The 18,743-nt window shown below is 42.8% G+C and overlaps 1 protein-coding gene and 1 pseudogene across 1 annotated transcript in view; both read left to right on the forward strand.

Moving 5' to 3' along the window:
• LOC126199203 (furin-like) overlaps positions 1-18,743 on the forward strand; it is a 349,845-nt gene that overhangs the window by 142,090 nt on the left and 189,012 nt on the right. The window lies entirely within an intron of this gene.
• Positions 17,256-17,373, forward strand: LOC126199932 (5S ribosomal RNA; annotated as a pseudogene).

The raw sequence follows: 18,743 nt of genomic DNA on the forward strand, positions 1-18,743 counted from the left end.
TTCTCCCTTGCTTCATGAGTGACGCAGAAATCGTACGAGAGCTGGCGGCAATTCTGTGCGAGGCGCGGAGATTTCATGTCGCCAGATGTAATGGTCGACAGCCGTACAGCATAAGGAGCAGCTCGTAAAGTTTGTGACGTGTTTGTAAGACGGCTGTTTGACACAGAAAAAAATACAATTAACACACAATGAATGCACATGCTGTGCAACTACGAGGGCAGTTCAATAAGTAATGCAACACATTTTTTTTCTCGGCCAATTTTGGTTGAAAAAACTGGAAATTTCTTGTGGAATATTTTCAAACATTCCCGCTTCGTCTCGTATAGTGTCATTGACTTCCGACAGGTGGCAGCGCTGTACGGAGCTGTTAAAATGGCGTCTGTAACGGATGTGCGTTGCAAACAACGGGCAGTGATCGAGTTTCTTTTGGCGGAAAACCAGGGCATCTCAGATATTCATAGGCGCTTGCAGAATGTCTTCGGTGATCTGGCAGTGGACAAAAGCACGGTGAGTCGTTGGGCAAAGCGTGTGTCATCATCGCCGCAAGGTCAAGAAAGACTGTCTGATCTCCCGCGTGCGGGCCGGCTGTGCACAGCTGTGACTCCTGCAATGGCGGAGCGTGCGAACACACTCGTTCGAGATGATCGACGGATCACCATCAAACAGCTCAGTGCTCAACTTGACATCTCTGTTGGTAGTGCTGTCACAATTGTTCACCAGTTGGGATATTCAAAGGTTTGTTCCCGCTGGGTCCCTCGTTGTCTAACTGAACACCATAAAGAGCAAAGGAGAACCATCTGTGCGGAATTGCTTGCTCGTCATGTGGCTGAGGGTGACAATTTCTTGTCAAAGATTGTTACAGGCGATGAAACATGGGTTCATCACTTCGAACCTGAAACAAAACGGCAATCAATGGAGTGGCGCCACACCCACTCCCCTACCAAGAAAAAGTTTAAAGCCATACCCTCAGCCGGTAAAGTCATGGTTACAGTCTTCTGGGACGCTGAAGGGGTTATTCTGTTCGATGTCCTTCCCCATGGTCAAACGATCAACTCTGAAGTGTATTGTGCTACTCTTCAGAAATTGAAGAAACGACTTCAGCGTGTTCGTAGGCACAAAAATCAGAACGAACTTCTCCTTCTTCAGGACAACACAAGACCTCACACAAGTTTTCGCACCCGAGAGGAGCTCACAAAACTTCAGTGGACTGTTCTTCCTCATGCACCCTACAGCCCCGATCTCGCACCGTCGGATTTCCATATGTTTGGCCCAATGAAGGCCGTAATCCGTGGGAGGCACTACGCGGATGATGAAGAAGTTATTGATGCAGTACGACGTTGGCACCGACATCGACCAGTGGAATGGTACCGTGCAGGCATACAGGCCCTCATTTCAAGGTGGCGTAAGGCCGTAGCATTGAATGGAGATTACGTTGAAAAATAGTGTTGTGTAGCTAAAAGATTGGGGAATAACCTGGTGTATTTCAATGCTGAATAAAACAACCCCTGTTTCAGAAAAAAATGTGTTGCATTACTTATTGAACTGCCCTCGTATATTACTGAAGTGTGGCCGACCTCAAACGAACACGTGCATTAAAATGTTACCAATTCATTCTTCCTTTCGTTGTTACACTGAAGAGGCAAAGAAACTGGTACACCTGCCTAATATCGTGTAGGGCCCCGCGAGCACGCAGAACTGTCGCAACACGACGTGGCATTGACTCGATTAATGATTGAACTAGTGCTGGAGCAATCTGACACCAAGAATCCTGCACGGCTGTCCATAAATCCGTAAGAGCACGAAGAGGTAGAGATCTCTTCTGGACAGCACGTTGCAAGCCATACCAGAAATGCTAAATAATTTTCATGTCAGAGGTGTTTGGTGCCCAGCGGGAGTGTTTAAACTCGGGAGAGTTTTTCTGGAGCTACTCTCTAGCAAGTCTGGACGTGTAGGGTGTCGCATTGTCCTGCTGGAATTGCTCAAGTCTGGCAGAAAGCCCACTGGACATGAATGGATGCAGGTGATCAGGCAGGACGCACACGTACGTGTCACCTGTCAGAGTCGTATCAGCGGTCCCACAGCTCTCAGATCTGTGCACCAGCATCCAGATGGCGCTGAAAGACCTGGACCTATTCCTGCTTCTGCGCCACTTCCTGTAGTGCGTCGTATCCATCTACCAATAGTATGGACAGTCAATAGGGAATGCTGTTAACCATGGACTAAATTGATTCCACCATGTAATGACGGGCATGAAATCCTTCCGCCAACAGACACTATAATGCAATGGTCTGTGGACACTCAGACAGTTGCCACGAACCAGCACTTAGTTCAGTTCAGTTCAATTCATTTCAGTTCAGTGCTTGCAGCCTACTTAATACAGAGCTGTAATACTACATACCAATTTTGTAATCGCTATTTACGAAGATTTAGGTCAGAAGAGGGTATCTGCACATTACCGTTAGTTATAAAACAATATTACAGACTGCCAAGGGACAGCAAAGCTATTTAATTTCATTTTTTTAGACTCAGATCACCAAGTGCAACACAATACTGTACCAACGTTCACTACCATTTTGTAACATAATCCTAATAGGTGTTATTGTTATTACTTATTGTGTCGCAGTCCTGCCATACTGTCAAACAAGTACTTCAAATCATAGTTTGATGAATTATAGCAGAAATACTTTTCTGCCACCGTGGATTTTTGGCCTTAATTAATACGAGCTTTCATTTACTACATTCACAAGAATTTTTACTTGGAATATGTTGCACGCTGTGACGAAAAGTAAACTAGATTGAAGCTACTGTTTGAAAATTGAAATGTGTATACCTGTGTGGTGATTTATTTTCAGAATAGCTAAAGTAAATTGATTTAAAAATTATTTATAGATGAGTACTTCCAACGATTGCTATTTATTATTTAAAACTGAAAACTATGTATGACACAAAACCAAAATTTTTCATTCATCTCTGATTGGACGAGTTATTTCAAAATTTCCCTAAAAGGACACTATACATTTTCGACCATTAAAAAATACAATACTTAATCATTTGAAAGTGATCATAATGAGAACACATCGGAAAAATCATTTCAAATTTAGTTGAGAGTGATTCATCTTTGTACAGACTTTATCTAGGCAGTATTTAAATATCTTAGGTTCCTATAGCAACTGATGATCAACCGCACGAACATTGGCCAGGTCCTTAGTTTTAATTCGTTGTTGAATGAAAACAGAATCAGTTCTCCCTATATGCCACGTAGCAATTACTAGAACGAACTTGCAAACTAAACATACTTACGAGAAAAGGTTACCCACGATCAGTAACAGGCCAAGTCAGTGCAGATTTCAATGGTAGCGGGTACGACATAAAACTTCACTCACGTTTCTTACACAGATCATAGCATTTCGCAACACATTTCCAAACCTCCACTTTAAAACGGGGATAAATTTCATTTTACACCAGATTCCAATAAAAAATAAAAACAGAAGCATAGTTCCAACTGAAATGCAACTCTAACTGTAATGAGATGTTCTAAATGTCTGAAGGCAGTATGATGAGACAATAACCTACTTGAATTACGGTGTGCTTAAAAAGGAATGATAAATTTTGGAGGTGATTGCAGTGTGGCTAGTAAATAACAAAGGATGTATAGACAAGGTTCAAATACGAAGTGAGGCTAGTGTGTTTTTAGCCGCATCTCACAGTGAATAGCAACATGTCCTGCCAAAACCGCCCTTAGTTAACTCAAGTGGACACTAAAACAGATGCTGTAGACCAGGACAACCTCATGACGGGAGCTGATATCTCGGAACTTTTAATGCACTGTTAATTAATCATTGTGAGTGGTAATGACGACAACTTGTCCTCCATATCAAACATTCAAATCAAAGTAAGACTGATAATGGATTTCAGTACTTGCCAAATCGTGCAAAAAATTATTTCAAAAATTAATAATTATCACACGTATTGATTAAAATTCTCGTACAATAATTTCCTATTGTTTAACTTAAAGTTTGGAAATTACAACAGACGCGTCATTATTCATAACTTTGGTTTTTGTTCTTCAAGCGTACCGCTGTTCATGATGCTATTGTGTTTTATTCTACATTAGAGACTTCATTTTCTGTCCACTCTTTTCTACAAAAATCCTTTGCCGTAAGAATACAAACAGTGCTGGTGGTGCTTGCTACTTAACAAGCACGGCTCTTCCATTGTTATAGGAATATTGGAATTAGGACATCACTTCGTGCTGAAGGTGAAAAGACGTAGCTTTGTTAAAGAATATGCTCAGTTTTGTAGCTTGAGAAAGATCTAACAACAGCCGATTGAAGCTTTTATTGTTTGAGAATTCTGCACGGGGGCTCCCTCAAAAATTCAGCACTATATCAGTTTGTTAATTGGTTGTAGATCATTCGCTATGTATCAGACTACGATGGCGCAGATCCTTAATACGTTCGACCATCCGCATTTATTTAAGTTTTGCGCGATTGTTCTACATTGCTTAAGGTGGATAATGGGATGGTTCCTTTGACGGTGGATTGAGACTCCCACCCTGTTCTAGTCCTCCCTCCTGCTCCGTTTAAATTACTTCGTCTGAAGTCTCGTTCTTTCTTCTTTCATAGCCTATGCTGAAAATATGTTGCCAAAATAATCAAACATTTATATGAAGCTTGATGAAAACAAAAACAGCCTTCCTCCATAACGGCCCTCTATCGCCTACAACGTGCTATAAAATTTGTATTTGCGGTGCGTGTCCATGCTCTTTTCTATGAGTCCGCTACATGCAGTCGCAGTCACTACAAGGGTGTTGCCGCAAAGTATTTAGATAACTCAGTTAATATCTGACGAAGAGGTTATAATTACGGGGTCATCCTGCTCTCTGACGACAAAGTAACACAGTCGGCAGGTAAAATCGCGACATCCTTTTGTGTTATAACACTGGGAATAGTTTTAATTCTTTGCAAATGAGAGCTTTGAGAGGAAATTCACGCTTGTTCTACGACTGCCGAAGTAGAAGACCTCACTAAAAAAACTGTACTGCTTAGGTCAGTTAAAAGTTTTAAAATGGCTTTCAGTAAAGGAAGAGTACGGGGACAGGCGCGAAAATTTTGTAGTAAAAAAATTCAAAGAAATATAGTAAAAGACAACTCAGTGGAAAAAAGACCCGTTGTTTGTAGTTTCGACGAAGAAAAGAAAACTTTTAATGGGGGTGTCCCTGCGCAAACGCTCAAGGAAAGGCGCAAATAGTGTCGCTAACTTCGGTCGGAGCTGTCTTGAATTTTTTGTTATCCAAGTTACAACTGAAATCTTGCTCTCTTCATCTAGCCTACTGATATTTCCCCAGCATCCTACTAGTTCTGATGAATTTTTATCTAGATTTGTTGAAAATTTTCGGAAACTTGTAAAGTTGCTTCTGATAATCTCCTATAAACATTCCCCACTGGAACATTTGCCCGTCTTCCAGTCGTTTGGTAGCTGCCCGCTGCTCTTTAATTTAGGAATTAAAGGATTCTATACATGGTGTGAACGGCAGCACTTGACAAAGTAGCGCACTGCTGTAGGGGAAGTTGGATTGTGTAGCCGGGAAACAACCAAGAACTGGCCTACAAAAACCATCTAAGTTACAGCGCATGCACACCCCCATTGATGAACATAATCATGAGACTCTGTTAAGCCGCCAGCTTTGTCGGCTGTTTCGTTGACATTATTAATTTAAATTTTTCAGCGAAAGTAATGAATGAGAAAAAGGCCTTATAAACGTTATGCAGATAATACTTGTTGTTGTTGTTGTTATGGTCTCGTGAGATAAGCCTCTAAATTCTTGCATTTGTCCTCTAGCCATCCCTGCTTAGCCATTTTGCACTTCCTGTCGATCTCATTTTTGAGACGTTTGTATTCCTTTTTGCCTGCTTCACTTACTGCATTTTTGTATTTTCTCCTTTCATCAAATTCAGTACCTCTTCTGTTACCCAAGGATTTCTAATAGCCCTCGTCTTTTTACCTACTCCATCCTCTGCTGCCTTCACTATTTCATTCCTCAAAGCTACCCATTCTTCTTCTACTGTATTTCTGTCCCCCATTCCTGTCAGTTGTTCCCTTATGCTCTCCCTGAAACTCTGTACAACCTCTGGTTTAGGCAGTTTATCCAGGTCCCATCTCCTTAAATTCCCACCTTTTTGCAGTTTCTTCAGTTTTAATCTACAGATCATAACCAATAGATGGTGGTCAGAGTCCACATCTGCCCCTGGAAATGTCTTATAATTTAAAACCTGGTTCCTAAATCTCTGTCTTACCATTATATAATCTATCTGAAACCTTCCAGTATCTCCAGGGTTCTTCCATGTATACAACTTTCTTTCATGACTCTTGAACCAAGTGTTAGCTATGATTAAGCTATGCTCTGTGTAAAGTTCTACCAGGCGGCTTCCTCTTGCGTTTCTTAGCCACAATCCATATTCACCTACTACGTTTCATTCTCTTCCTTTTCCTACTCTCGAATTCCAGTCACCCATGACTAATAAATTTTCGTCTCCCTTCACTACCTGAATAATTTCTTTTATCTCATCATACATTTCATCAATTTCTTCATCATCTGCAGACATAGTTGGCATATAAACTTGTTCTACTGCAGTAGGGCCGGCCGCGGTGGTCGAGCGGTTCTAGGCGCTCTGTCCGGAGTCGCGCAACTGCTACGGTCGCAGGTTCGAATCCTGCCTCGGGCATGGATGTGTGTGATGTCCTTAGGTTAGTTAGGTTTAAGTAGTTCTAAGTTCTAGGGGACTGATGACCATAGATGTTAAGTCCCATAGTGCTCAGAGCCATGTGAACTGTAGTAGGCGTCGGCTTCGTGTCTATCTTGGCCACAATAATGCGTTCACTATGCTGTTTGTAGTAGCTTACCCGCACTCCTATTTTTTTATTCATTATTAAACCTACTCCTGCATTACCCCTATTTGATTTTGTATTTATAACCCTGTATTCACCTGACCAAAACTCTTGTTCCTCCTGCCACCGAACTTCACTAATTCCCACTATATCTAACTTTAACGTATCCATTTCCCTTTTTAAATTTTCTAACCTACCTGCCCGATTAAGGGATCTGACATTCCACGCTCCTATCCGTAGAACGCCAGTTTTCTTTCTCCTGATAACGACGTCCTCCTGAGTAGTCCCCGCCCGGAGATCCGAATGGGGGACTATTTTACCTCCGGAATATTTCACCCAAGAGGACGCCATCATCATTTAACCATACAGTGAAGCTGCATGCCCTCGGGAAAAATTACGGCTGTAGTTTCCCCTTGCTGTCAGCCGTTCGCAGTACCAGCACAGCAAGGCCGTTTTGGTTAGTGTTACGAGGCGAGGTCAGTCAATCATCCGGACTGTTGCCCCTGCAACTACTGAAAAGGCTCCTGCCCCTCTTCAGGAACCACACGTCTGTCTGGTCTCTCAACAGATACCCCACCGTTGTGGTTGCACCTACGGTACGGCTATCTGTATCGTTGAGGCACGCGAGCCTCCCACCAACGGCAAGGTCCATGGTTTATTGGGGGGGGGGGGGGCAGTCCAGGAGTTTTGTAGTAAGAAGGCCAGACAATCAAAAAGATTTAATTATTACTTTTCTGCTTTTAAAATACTCTATATTTTAAGGTGAAATACACGCCAATTTAAATTTCACACTTTTTTAAATGCAGAAAGAATTTTTTTTAATATTCCAGGACGATTTTAGTTAAAATATCGCGCATCTTTGTAGGCAGGTTTGCGGCTGTTTGGGAACCTGACGGGCTCCAAAAGTTCTACGTATTATTCGGCTCGGCTTCAGCTACACCACTGCGGTAGGTTGTAAATATTTAGCGTTAACACCCAGCACATTAATTTCCTCCTCTTCACGCGAGGGGAGGGGGGGGGGGGTGGAGTGCGGACGAGGCGAGGGCAAAGAACGGAATATACGAGTATTTTATGGAGGTCACAAACGTTTGTCCAATCTATGCTGCTGAATTTAAAGAAACTGAATTTTCACTTCAACATTCATTTTGCAGTCCATCATTGCTCGAAGAAGCTGCGCTGAGCGCAAGAGCGTCGTATTCTGTGCCAGGTAATAAATTTGTTTGCAGGTGCGAGAGGAACAGCGTCTGTCTCAAAGCAGTTCTGACAAATTGTGTCACACACACTCACCTGCTTTGTGGGCTAAAAGATCTCTGGATCTCTAGCGGTAGAGAACTGCATCTTTCAACTAAACAGCACCGCAACACGTTCCAAAAACTATTTCATCACTAGTTTCACCATTCACGTATTAATGGACCTCTATACGCACTGCCCCATTGATTGTTTTTAATAGTGAGACTACCAGTGATTAACGAATGGGCTTATCCCATGCTGAAAAATGCATTGCACTATATTTAGGTTAGCCTACGGTAATTAACAGATTGTTTAATCCAACTGTTAACTTCTGGCACTTACTACTGTTTTCTTATTCGATTTTTCTTTTTTCCCTTCTTTTCTAGCTCCTGGCTAGAACTTGTCTCGTTACGATATCTGCCTGGCAGATTTGGCGGAAAGATAAAGATACCCAGTCAGAACGGCAGTTTAAGTTTCTCCATATGCTGCTTTGTTATGGAAATGGATTAGTTACCAACCTAAGTTTTATTTTAAAGCCATACTGATTGTTAATCGTCTATAGCTGTTTTAAAAACGTGAAAGTATTTTCAGATACCGTTACCAACCACATATTTTTGTTCTCTTCTTCCAATTGCTGTAATACAGCAACACATTCCGAAGTTCAAACTTTATCTTCACGGCAAATATCAACACAAAAAAAATTTATCTAAAGTACATATGGATATTGGAATCGCTCTTTATAATATTGACATGCTACTGAGAAAGACAAGCACGGTCTAATAAGATCGTCTGATCGCCTACAGTCGTTTTTAACAAACACTCCCATCGTTCATATGAATTGTCTGTCTTCGTGTGATGCATTCGGTTACATAAATTGCTAAGGCTCGTGTTGGCACCCACCTACGTAGGGAAAAATGATCATCACGATAAAATAAGAGAAATCAAGACTCACACAGAACAATTTAAGTACTCGTTTTTCCCGCGCGCCGTTCGAGAGTGGAACGGTTAGAAGACAGCCTGAAGGTGGTTCATTGATCCCCCTGCCAGGCACTTTATTATGAATAGCGGAGTAATCACGTAGATGTAGAGGTAGATGTCCTTAGATTTCTTTAACTAATATTTATAAACCTGAAAAGTAAGCCGAGTCGTTGTCGCCGAGCGGTTCTAGGCGCTTCAGTCTGGAACAGCGCGACCGCTACGGTCGCAGGTTCGATTTCTTCCTCGGGCATGGATGTGTGTGCTGTCCTTAGGTTAGTTAGGTTTAATTAGTTCTAAGTCTAGGGGACTGATGACCTAAGATGTTAAGTCGCGTAGTGCTCAGAGCCAATTGAACCATTTGAAAAGTTACTTCCAAAGCTTCAGTCATCACAATCAAATCTGCTGTGGAGTAGAAACAAGATGAAGCTGTGCGGTGTCTGTAAAATGCGTGTCTTTAAGGAGAGGCCACTATGAAAAAAAAAAAATTGCTCTCATTAAAGGCATCCCCTTAAGTAACGGCCCATAATCACGATATCGAATTGTAGACCATGCCTGTTGCGCGATTAAAATTGCTTGACAGTTGACGTGTGTCACTTGCCGTCACAGTACTGCCACATCAGCCCTCGGCTACAGGTCGGTCACAGGTGAGATACGAACACGGCAAGTGACGTCACAGACGGGGTTAATGTGTAACGCGGAGCAACGTTGTGAGCGGCAGCCGCGAGGTATGCCAGAAATGATAGATGTTCTGTCGGCTGAACTGCAGGCCGCGCGCGGTAGGCGCGCGGTCTTAGGAGCCTTGCCACGGTTCGCGCGGCTCCCCCAGTCGGTGGTTCGAGTCCTCCCTCGGGCATTGGTGCGTGTGTTGTTCTAAGCGTAAGTTAGTTTAACTTTGATTGAGTAGTGTGTGAGCCTAGGAACCGATGACCTCAGCAGTTTGGTCCCATAGGAGCTTATCACAAATTTCCAAAAACTAAGCCACGGCAGACGACGTGTTTTGTAGCCTAGAATGTAAACATATGTTCTAAACTAATCACAGCCTCGTGGCGGGCATTGTATCAGAGGAAACGGCGGTCAACAATCTGAGGCAGAACTAAAATCACGATCGCTTTATTCATGGCAATCGAAAGTAACATTTAAGAGTAAATTCAAAAAAGAAAAAAATCAGTTTCAGCGCTAAAAACAAACTAATTTCTCGCTGTCATTGGTCACCTGAAACCATCCTCAGAATAATCACACGGGATGAGCAGCCCTGGTTTGCACTAGGCTGCAGGTCCCACGTGACACAAGCACATTACAAAGGAAAAAAGAATATTAGGAAGGAAGGTAAGAGCAAATGTAAATGACAATAAGATGATGAAATTGACCCGGCAAAGAAATAGCAATAAAAATACATCTAAACCCACTGACTGAATAAAAAAATAATCAAACTCTTTGGTTTGGATTTACAAATAAAAAGAATTCGCTACATTTGACGAGAATGGAACCTACGACCTTATACACCTCAAGTTAATTCGCTAGCCATTGCACTACGCTCCACCACTGCATAAAGTAGCTATATTTATAACTGTGCTGACCCAGTTGGAACGGTAAGTTGCAACCTTACAAAATTCAGCTTTACGAAATGTCTTGCGAAGCTTATCTAATGTAAGACGATCTCTCTGGTTATGCTAGCTGCATATGTGACGCTGAATCGCGTCTTGTGCGGAAATATCCATTAGTGTTTGGTTAGTGCTGTGTATGAAACTTGGATATTTCATTGTCATCGGTGTGTGTGTGTGTGTGTGTGTGTGTGTGTGTTGTTTTTGGTGTGGTTATCATGTGTGATGAAATAAGAAATAAATGTGATGCCGGTGAGGAGAAGGAATTGGACGTGAATAAAATGAAATGGCTCTAAGCACTATGGGACTTAACTTCTGAGGTCATCAGTCCCCCTAGAACTTAGAACTACTTAAACCTAACTAACCTAAGGACATCACACACATCCATGCCCGAGGCAGGATTCAACCTGCGACCGTAACAGTCGCGCGGTTCTGGAGTGAAGCGCCTAGAACCGCTAGGCCATTGCGGCCGGCTAATTGGACGTGAACTATCCAATTGTTGTAGCAGTTCGCAAACAGCGAATGTTTCGGGCGTGACGTTGATAGCTCTGACTGTAGGAAACCATCTCCAACGCGTGCTGTCAAGTAATTTTAAATGGAATATAGAAGAAAATACATGTACCATAATAATGGATTCAATTATGGCTTATAATACTTAGGTGTTTGTATCTGGTAATACAGTGTTTCCAAAATGCATTCTGTCAATGCGGCAAATACCTACTGGTCTGGAAGTCTCGAGACAAACTTACCTTGTGAAACCAGAAAACAAATTATTAAAATAATAGAAACCCTTTCCGCCGGCACAATGCCTACTACGTGAGTAGCGATTATCATAAATTAAATAACTGAACTGAAGGCTCAACATCATTCCTCGTATTGTTCCCGTGCAAGGAATTATACTGTAGCAAGGCCTCATCGTTAATCGCTACCACCACCATGAAAAAGAGGATTTCATTTAATTAAAAAGATGAAAGGAAAGAAATGCAAGTAAATATGCAAGATTTTCATTTGACTGGAGACTATCAAACACCAGAAATACAGGTGTTTCAAATAGCACAGTAAGCTTAATATCACATGAGCCACGTGGTACACACGCCACTATCATACAGATACCTGCTTTTCATGGCAGTCGTGAGAAAACACAGTACAAAAAGCTATTGGTGAATGAAATACAGGTTTGGTAAACTCGATTACGATCAGATACAGCATGCAAGCAAAATGAAAACTGCTCCATATTAATCGTAACGGCGAATAATACTCTGCTAACGATGGACTATCATTCTTCCAATATGGCCCACCAATTCCGTATGTACAGAGATCATCGTTGCGTCTTCCATAGTAGACACATGGAGAAATACTGCACATAATTCTCAGTATTACTTCATGAATACAAACCGTAGCCTGCTTTCACATACATCGCTTTCCATCTTGTTCAGTATAATTCAACGCAGTCACGCTCATTAGTACACTACATGGCACACAAGCAAAGCCACACCTTCGCTGTAGAGCAGAGTCGAACGGAATAGAACGAGGACGGACGACCGTCGTCTGCTTCAAATGCGTAAGCGGTGAACACCCTAACAGTGCACTCAACCTCCAGCTCTTGGCGCAAAGATCTTAAAAATGGTTCAAATGGTTCTGAGCACTATGGGACTTAACTGCTGAGGTCATCAGTCCCCTACAACTAGAACCACTTGTATGAATATCAATAACTCAGATGGAAACCCAGTTCTAAGCAAAGAAGGAAAACCAGAAAGGTGGAAGGAGTATATAGAGGGCCTATACAAGGGCAATGTACTTGAGGACAATATTAGGGAAATGGAAGAGGATGTAGATGAAGATGAAATGGGAGATACGATACTGCGTGAAGAGTTTGACAGAGCACTGAAAGACCTAAGCCGAAACAAGGCTCCGCGAGTTGACAATATTCCATTAGAACTGCTGACACCCTTGGGAGAGCCAGTCCTGACAAAACTCTACCATCTGGCGAGGAAGATGTGTGAGACAGGCGAAATACCCTCAGACTTCAAGAAGAATATAATAATTCCAATCCCAAAGAAAGCAGGTGTTGACAGATGTGAAAATTACCGAACTATTAGTTTAATAAGTCACGGCTGCAAAACTACTAACGCGAATCATTTACAGACGAATGGAAAAACAAGTAGAAGCCGACCTCGGGGAAGATCAGTTTGGATTCCGTAGAAATGTTGGAACACGTGAAGCAATACTGACCCTACGACTTATCTTAGAAGAAAGATTAAGGAAAGGCAAACCTATGTTTCTAGCATTTGTAGACTTAGAGAAAGCTTTTGACAATGTTGACTGGAATACTCTTTCAGATTCTGAAGGTGGCAGGGGTAAAGTACAGGGATCGAAAGGCTATTTGCAATTTGCATAGAAACCAAATGGCAATTATAAGAGTTGAGGGGCATGAAAGGGGAGCAATGGTTGGGAAGGGAGTGAGACAGGGTTGTAGCCTCTCCCAGATGTTATTCAATCTGTATATTGAGCAAGCAGTAAAGAAAACAAAAGAAAAATTCGCAGTAGGTATTAAAATCCAGGGAGAAGAAATAAAAACTTTGAGGTTCACCGATGACATTGTAATTCTGTCAGAGACAGCAAAGGACTTGGAAGAGCAGTTGAACGGAATGGATAGTGTCTTGAAAGGAGGATGAACATCAACAAAAGCAAAACGAGGATAATGGAATGTTGTCGTATTAAGTCGGGTGATGCTGAAGGAATTAGAATAGGAAATGAGACACTTAACGTAGTAAAGGAGTTTTGCTATTTGGGGAGCAAAATAACTGATGGTCGAAGTAGAGAGGATATAAAATGTAGACTGGCAATGGAAAGGAAAGCGTTTCTGAAGAAGAGAAATTTGTTAAGATCGAGTATAGATTTAAATGTCAGGAAGTCGTTTCTGAAAGTATTTGTATGGAGTGTAGCCATGTATGGAAGTGAAACATGGACGATAAATAGTTTTGACAAGAAGAGAATAGAAGCTTTCGAAATGTGGTGCTACAGAAGAATGCTGAAGATTAGATGGGTAGATCAAATAACTAATGAGGAGGTATTGAATAGGATTGGGGAGAAGAGAAGTTTGTGGCACAACGTGACTAGAAGAAGGGGTCGGTTGGTAGGACATGTTCTTAGGCATCAAGGGATCACCAATTTAGTATTGGAGGGCAGCGTGGAGGGTAAAAATCGTAGAGGGAGACCAAGAGATGAATACACCAAGCAGATTCAGAAGGATGTAGGTTGCAGTAGGTACTGGGAGATGAAGAAGCTTGCACAGGATAGAGTAGCCTGGAGGGCTGCATCAAACTAGTCTCAGGACTGAAGACCACAACAACAACAACAACCTAAGGACATCACACACATCCATGCCCGAGGCAGGATTCGAACCTACGACCGTAGCAGCAGCGCGTTTCCGGTATGAAGCGAATAGAACAGCTCGGCCACAGTGGCCGGCTCGATGGAACTACCTTACTGACATACTTCCAAAATAGATTAGCGAAGTATATTACATTAAGGGATATGTGACAATCTGACGTTAATAACGACTGTATAAAATTATTTTAAAGAATTGTAAAGATATTGCAGCTGTAACACAGATTCAAGTTCCACATAGTTACATATTCTATATTTTAACAATTTTGAAGTTGTTAAAGAAATCAGAGTCCTTGAAATCGGTTATTTCCTTTAAGGTCTCGTTTTCAGCTTTGGTTGTGGTGGAATATTTCCATTTTCTACAAGACGTTCATTTTCCATCTCTTTTCTGAGATGTGAAGTAATTCAAGATCGTTATCCATTGCATCAGTGTGTCCTGTTTGTCTACATGCTTCGCTATAGCCGAATAGTTAGCTTCAAGTCTGATACTGTCAATATATTTTTTTAAACAAGTTTCAAATTTCTGCCCGTTTGGCCAATGTTGCACTTCCTGCAGTGAGTAAGATGTAGTTTATCAATTCCTGACTTTGTCAGTTTCTCAGCTGCTTGTGAGATATCATGCACCAGTTTCTTCCTAAGTTGGTGCTGGCGTAAGCAGCTTGCCTACATTGTCTCAAAAAAACCCTTGAATATATTGTTATATGCACTTGTTATTATATGATGATGTGGCTGGTGACCTTGTCAGTTTGCTTGCCTTTTTTATTACTTATTGTGAAAGAGTATCTGTTTCATGTTAGCGATAGCCATTGCAGTGTGCAACGGAACTAATTGTGTTGATTACTGTTTCACGGACTGCAGCACCATGTGGGAAGTTTCGAATGCAGCTTACTTATGTAAGGGTGTGTGGAGGACTTTTCAATGAGTGTGTCTGTGTTTGTTGGTTGCCTGTATATGTTGATGGTCAGGATCTGGCTTGCATTTGTTACTGTCACGTCTAATAAGCTTATTTCATTCTATTTATAGTGTTCTATGGTGTAGTGAATGTTCTTGTGTAAACTATACAATCTCTCTTCTAAATTTTCCGTTCTTCTTTAGCCTCGTTATACACCGTGAATATACCATTTAAGTATCTGCGGTAGGGCACAATTTTCTGTGTGATGTTACCTTTGTTGATCAAAAGTTTAATATTTAGCTGCTTAATGAGAATTTTATGCAGTGATCGCACTTAGTGGACAACAATCTGCATGTACATTTTACCACAGAATGTGGTACAGTTACCGGACAGTACAAAGTCTGGTAATTGTATTAGCTCTACTATTTCACTTGTAGATGCTCTAAATGAAGTTCTAAAACACATGCAAGATAAAAGAAAACAGCAAATCATGCATATAATATGAAGAATTTGAGCTGTCACGTTTTTATTTTATTTTTTTTTTAATTTTTTGTTGCCATTCTAGAATGAATATAAAGTTTGTTCATGAAAACATTTCTTTTAAGTAAATTAACAAAACTTTTTGAGTGTTACCACTCTCTGAAAAACACTTTCCAGCGTTTAAATTAGTGTTGTTGGATTTAAGAACAACATATCCGGGAAAAGAAAGCTTACGTAATTGTGAAACGACCAGTCAATCACAGCTGTGGCCACAGTCTGGGAAAACGACAAATCCCAGAATTCTGCCCTGCGTTCTAGTGTGGCAGATTACCTTGACCATCCCCGAGAGATGAGATCCTTGGACGGTCGCCGCAGCCTGTCGGCGCCGTGATTACGTCAGAGTAGCTGTGGCTGGCGGTCAGACCGCGTTGGAGGTCCGTGCCGTCCCATTGAGGCGAAGGCGGCTATTTCTGCTGCGAGTGTTGTGGGCCCGGCACGGTCCGAAGCACCCTGCGGTGACGCTTGCGGCACTGTGTGTGTGTGTGTGTGTGTGTGTGTGTGTGTGTGTGTGTGTGTGTGTGCGAGCTGTTTGTTCTGCTGACCCACAGCGCGCGGCGTGGAAATAGAAGCAGGTTCCGCGGAGAGTGTAGGCGGTCGTTCACCTGCCGCCAACCCGCTCCGCGCCGCGGACCGCTACCAGAGGGACACCTCGACCCACAACTTCTTCACTTTGTCCTCTTCCCTTCAAGTTTGTCCAATGACGCCACTTACAATTGTACCAGCAAAGGGTGAACTGAGCAGCTTCTGCTCGATGTCGTCATCAGTGCCACGTGATATTCACTGTCTCCCTCCTCCTCCTCCTTCCACATTCTTAAACTCTTCCTGCGGCGAAACTTATCGTGGAAGCTCAAGTGCGTAACATGTAGGTACATGTTTAAAATAAATTTAGCATAAGTAATGTCGAACTTAACCCGCCAGGTTAGCCGAGCGCGATAACGCGCTGCTTCCTGGACTCGGGTAGACGCGTCGGCCCCGGATCGAATCCGCCCGGCGGTTTAACGACGAGGGCCGGTGTGCCGGCCAGCCTGGATGTGGTTTTTAGGCGGTTTTTCACATCCACCTAGGTGAATACCGGGCTGGTCCCCACGTCCCGCCTCAGTTACACGGCTCGCAGACATCTGAACACTTGCGCACTATTCCATGGATTACAGTAGTCGCAGACAGTTGGGGTACACTAATTCCTTCCCGGGGGGTACGGGGTGGCGGCAGGAAGGGCATCTGGCCACCCCTTCAACTAACATTGCCACATCCGATTAACCATGCCGACCCTGCGTATCCGCGGGAAACACGGCACAAGCAAAAGAAGAAAAGAAGAAGAAAAGAAGTAATGTCGAACTAAGGAGCAGCAGAGGGGAAGCGAGGAAATATTGCACTTGGGCTACAAAGATTTATCACGAATGGCTTTCGATAATTCCAGGGTACATCGTTGCTTTTAACAAAAGCAGTCAATAGCCGAACGGCCAAGCTCTCAAGTACACAACGATGTTTTGCTTAAGCGGTGTATCGGTAACAAACTGAATTGCGTATTCACTCACAAAATACTACAAATAAGTGAAAACTGGCATTAAACATCATACAGTATATAAAAAATATAAAAAGTTCTGCGTCAGGAAGACCCCTCATAAAATTTATATCAGTCAACTGTTACATGAAATTCAGCACGAGTGCATAGCATGTGGTTGCTATTTAACTACACGAACCGTGTCGGCAATTTAGGTACTCCAAATAATTAACAAGGCAACGGCCTTGCCACAATGGCTACACCGGTTCCCGTGAGATCACCGAAGTTAAGCGCTGTCGGGCGTGGTCGGCACTTGGATGGGTGACCACTCAGGCCACCATGCGTTGTTGCCATTTTTCGGGGAGTACTCAGCCTCGTGGTGCCAATTAAGGAGCTACTCGACCGAATAGTAGCGGCGTCGGTCAAGAATACCATCATAACGACCGGGAGAGCGGTGTGCTGACCCCAAGCCACTCCTATTCGCATCTTCCTCTGAAGATGACTCGGCGGTCGGATGTTCCCGATGCGTCACTTGTGGCCTGCAGACGGAGTGGTTAAATAATTAACGAAACAGAGAGTAGTGGCACCACTGGACGAGAAATAACACGTACGCCCTCTCAAGAGTAGTGTGAGCTATGAAAGAGACGGAGAGATAGTAGCAAAAGTAAAAGTGGTATTTATATTCTCGTCTGCTCAAACCAGAAATACGCTGCAGGAATTTCAGTTACTCCCATGCAATCCTCAAAAGATGCTGGGGCAGGAACACAGGATCACAATAACACTGACCGGTGAGAGTACCGCGTTCAAAGATTTGCACGTCAGTACGCACGTGCAACATTATGCCTCCCCACACCACATCAAACCGGACCACCAAAACAATCATGTTCGACAATATTCCTGGGTACATTACGTCACATCCCTCGCCACACGAGGCTACGTCAAGCATTGTCGAACATGATCATTTTCGTGGTGCAGATGTTACGGTGTGGGTGGGCATAATGTCGCATGAGAGTAGTGACCTCCAGTTCTTGAGAAAACGGTACACTCACATGTCAGCGCTATTGTCATACTGTACTCCGTCCCATGTGCGTCTTTTTGTGGGTGTATTAGACCCTGATTTCATTTTTATGGATGACAATGCGCAACCGCATTGAACATCGCGGGCGGAGCAGCTCTTGCAACGAAAAGATACTCGGCAGGTGGATTCGCCAGCCCAGTCCCCTGACTTAACCCCATCGAGCACATTTGAGATGCTTCGGTGAGACGTACTGCGGCACGTCCACATGCACCAGCGACCATCCAGCAGCTGTCAACCACGCTGGAGGAGGACTGGAACGCTTTTCCAGAAGAAATTCTTACCATCCTTTTGGCCAGCGTCGGAGTACGTTACACGCCCTACTGTAATGTCCAGGACAGCATCACGAATGGTGGTGATTTCAGTATAATTATTGTCTTTTGAAAAGTGACATTTTCGTTCGTATTTTCTTTCTATGTAGGGTCAAAGTTTCATCGACTTGTACCTATAGGCAGTGACACCATCATGTGAAAGTTCCTTTTGTTTCGCACGACGATTTATGAGTATTACATGTACTCTGACTGACAAAAAAAGAATGACGCATCCATAAGGGGAGGAGAAAACTAAAAGAAAGCCCACGGGTTGAGAGGGTATGTGACGGTACTTCAGTGGTTACAAATTCGAGTCAAATTTACAAAGAATATGGCA

This window comes from Schistocerca nitens, chromosome 8 (assembly GCF_023898315.1).
Source record: "Schistocerca nitens isolate TAMUIC-IGC-003100 chromosome 8, iqSchNite1.1, whole genome shotgun sequence".
NCBI classification, from domain to species: domain Eukaryota; kingdom Metazoa; phylum Arthropoda; class Insecta; order Orthoptera; family Acrididae; genus Schistocerca; species Schistocerca nitens.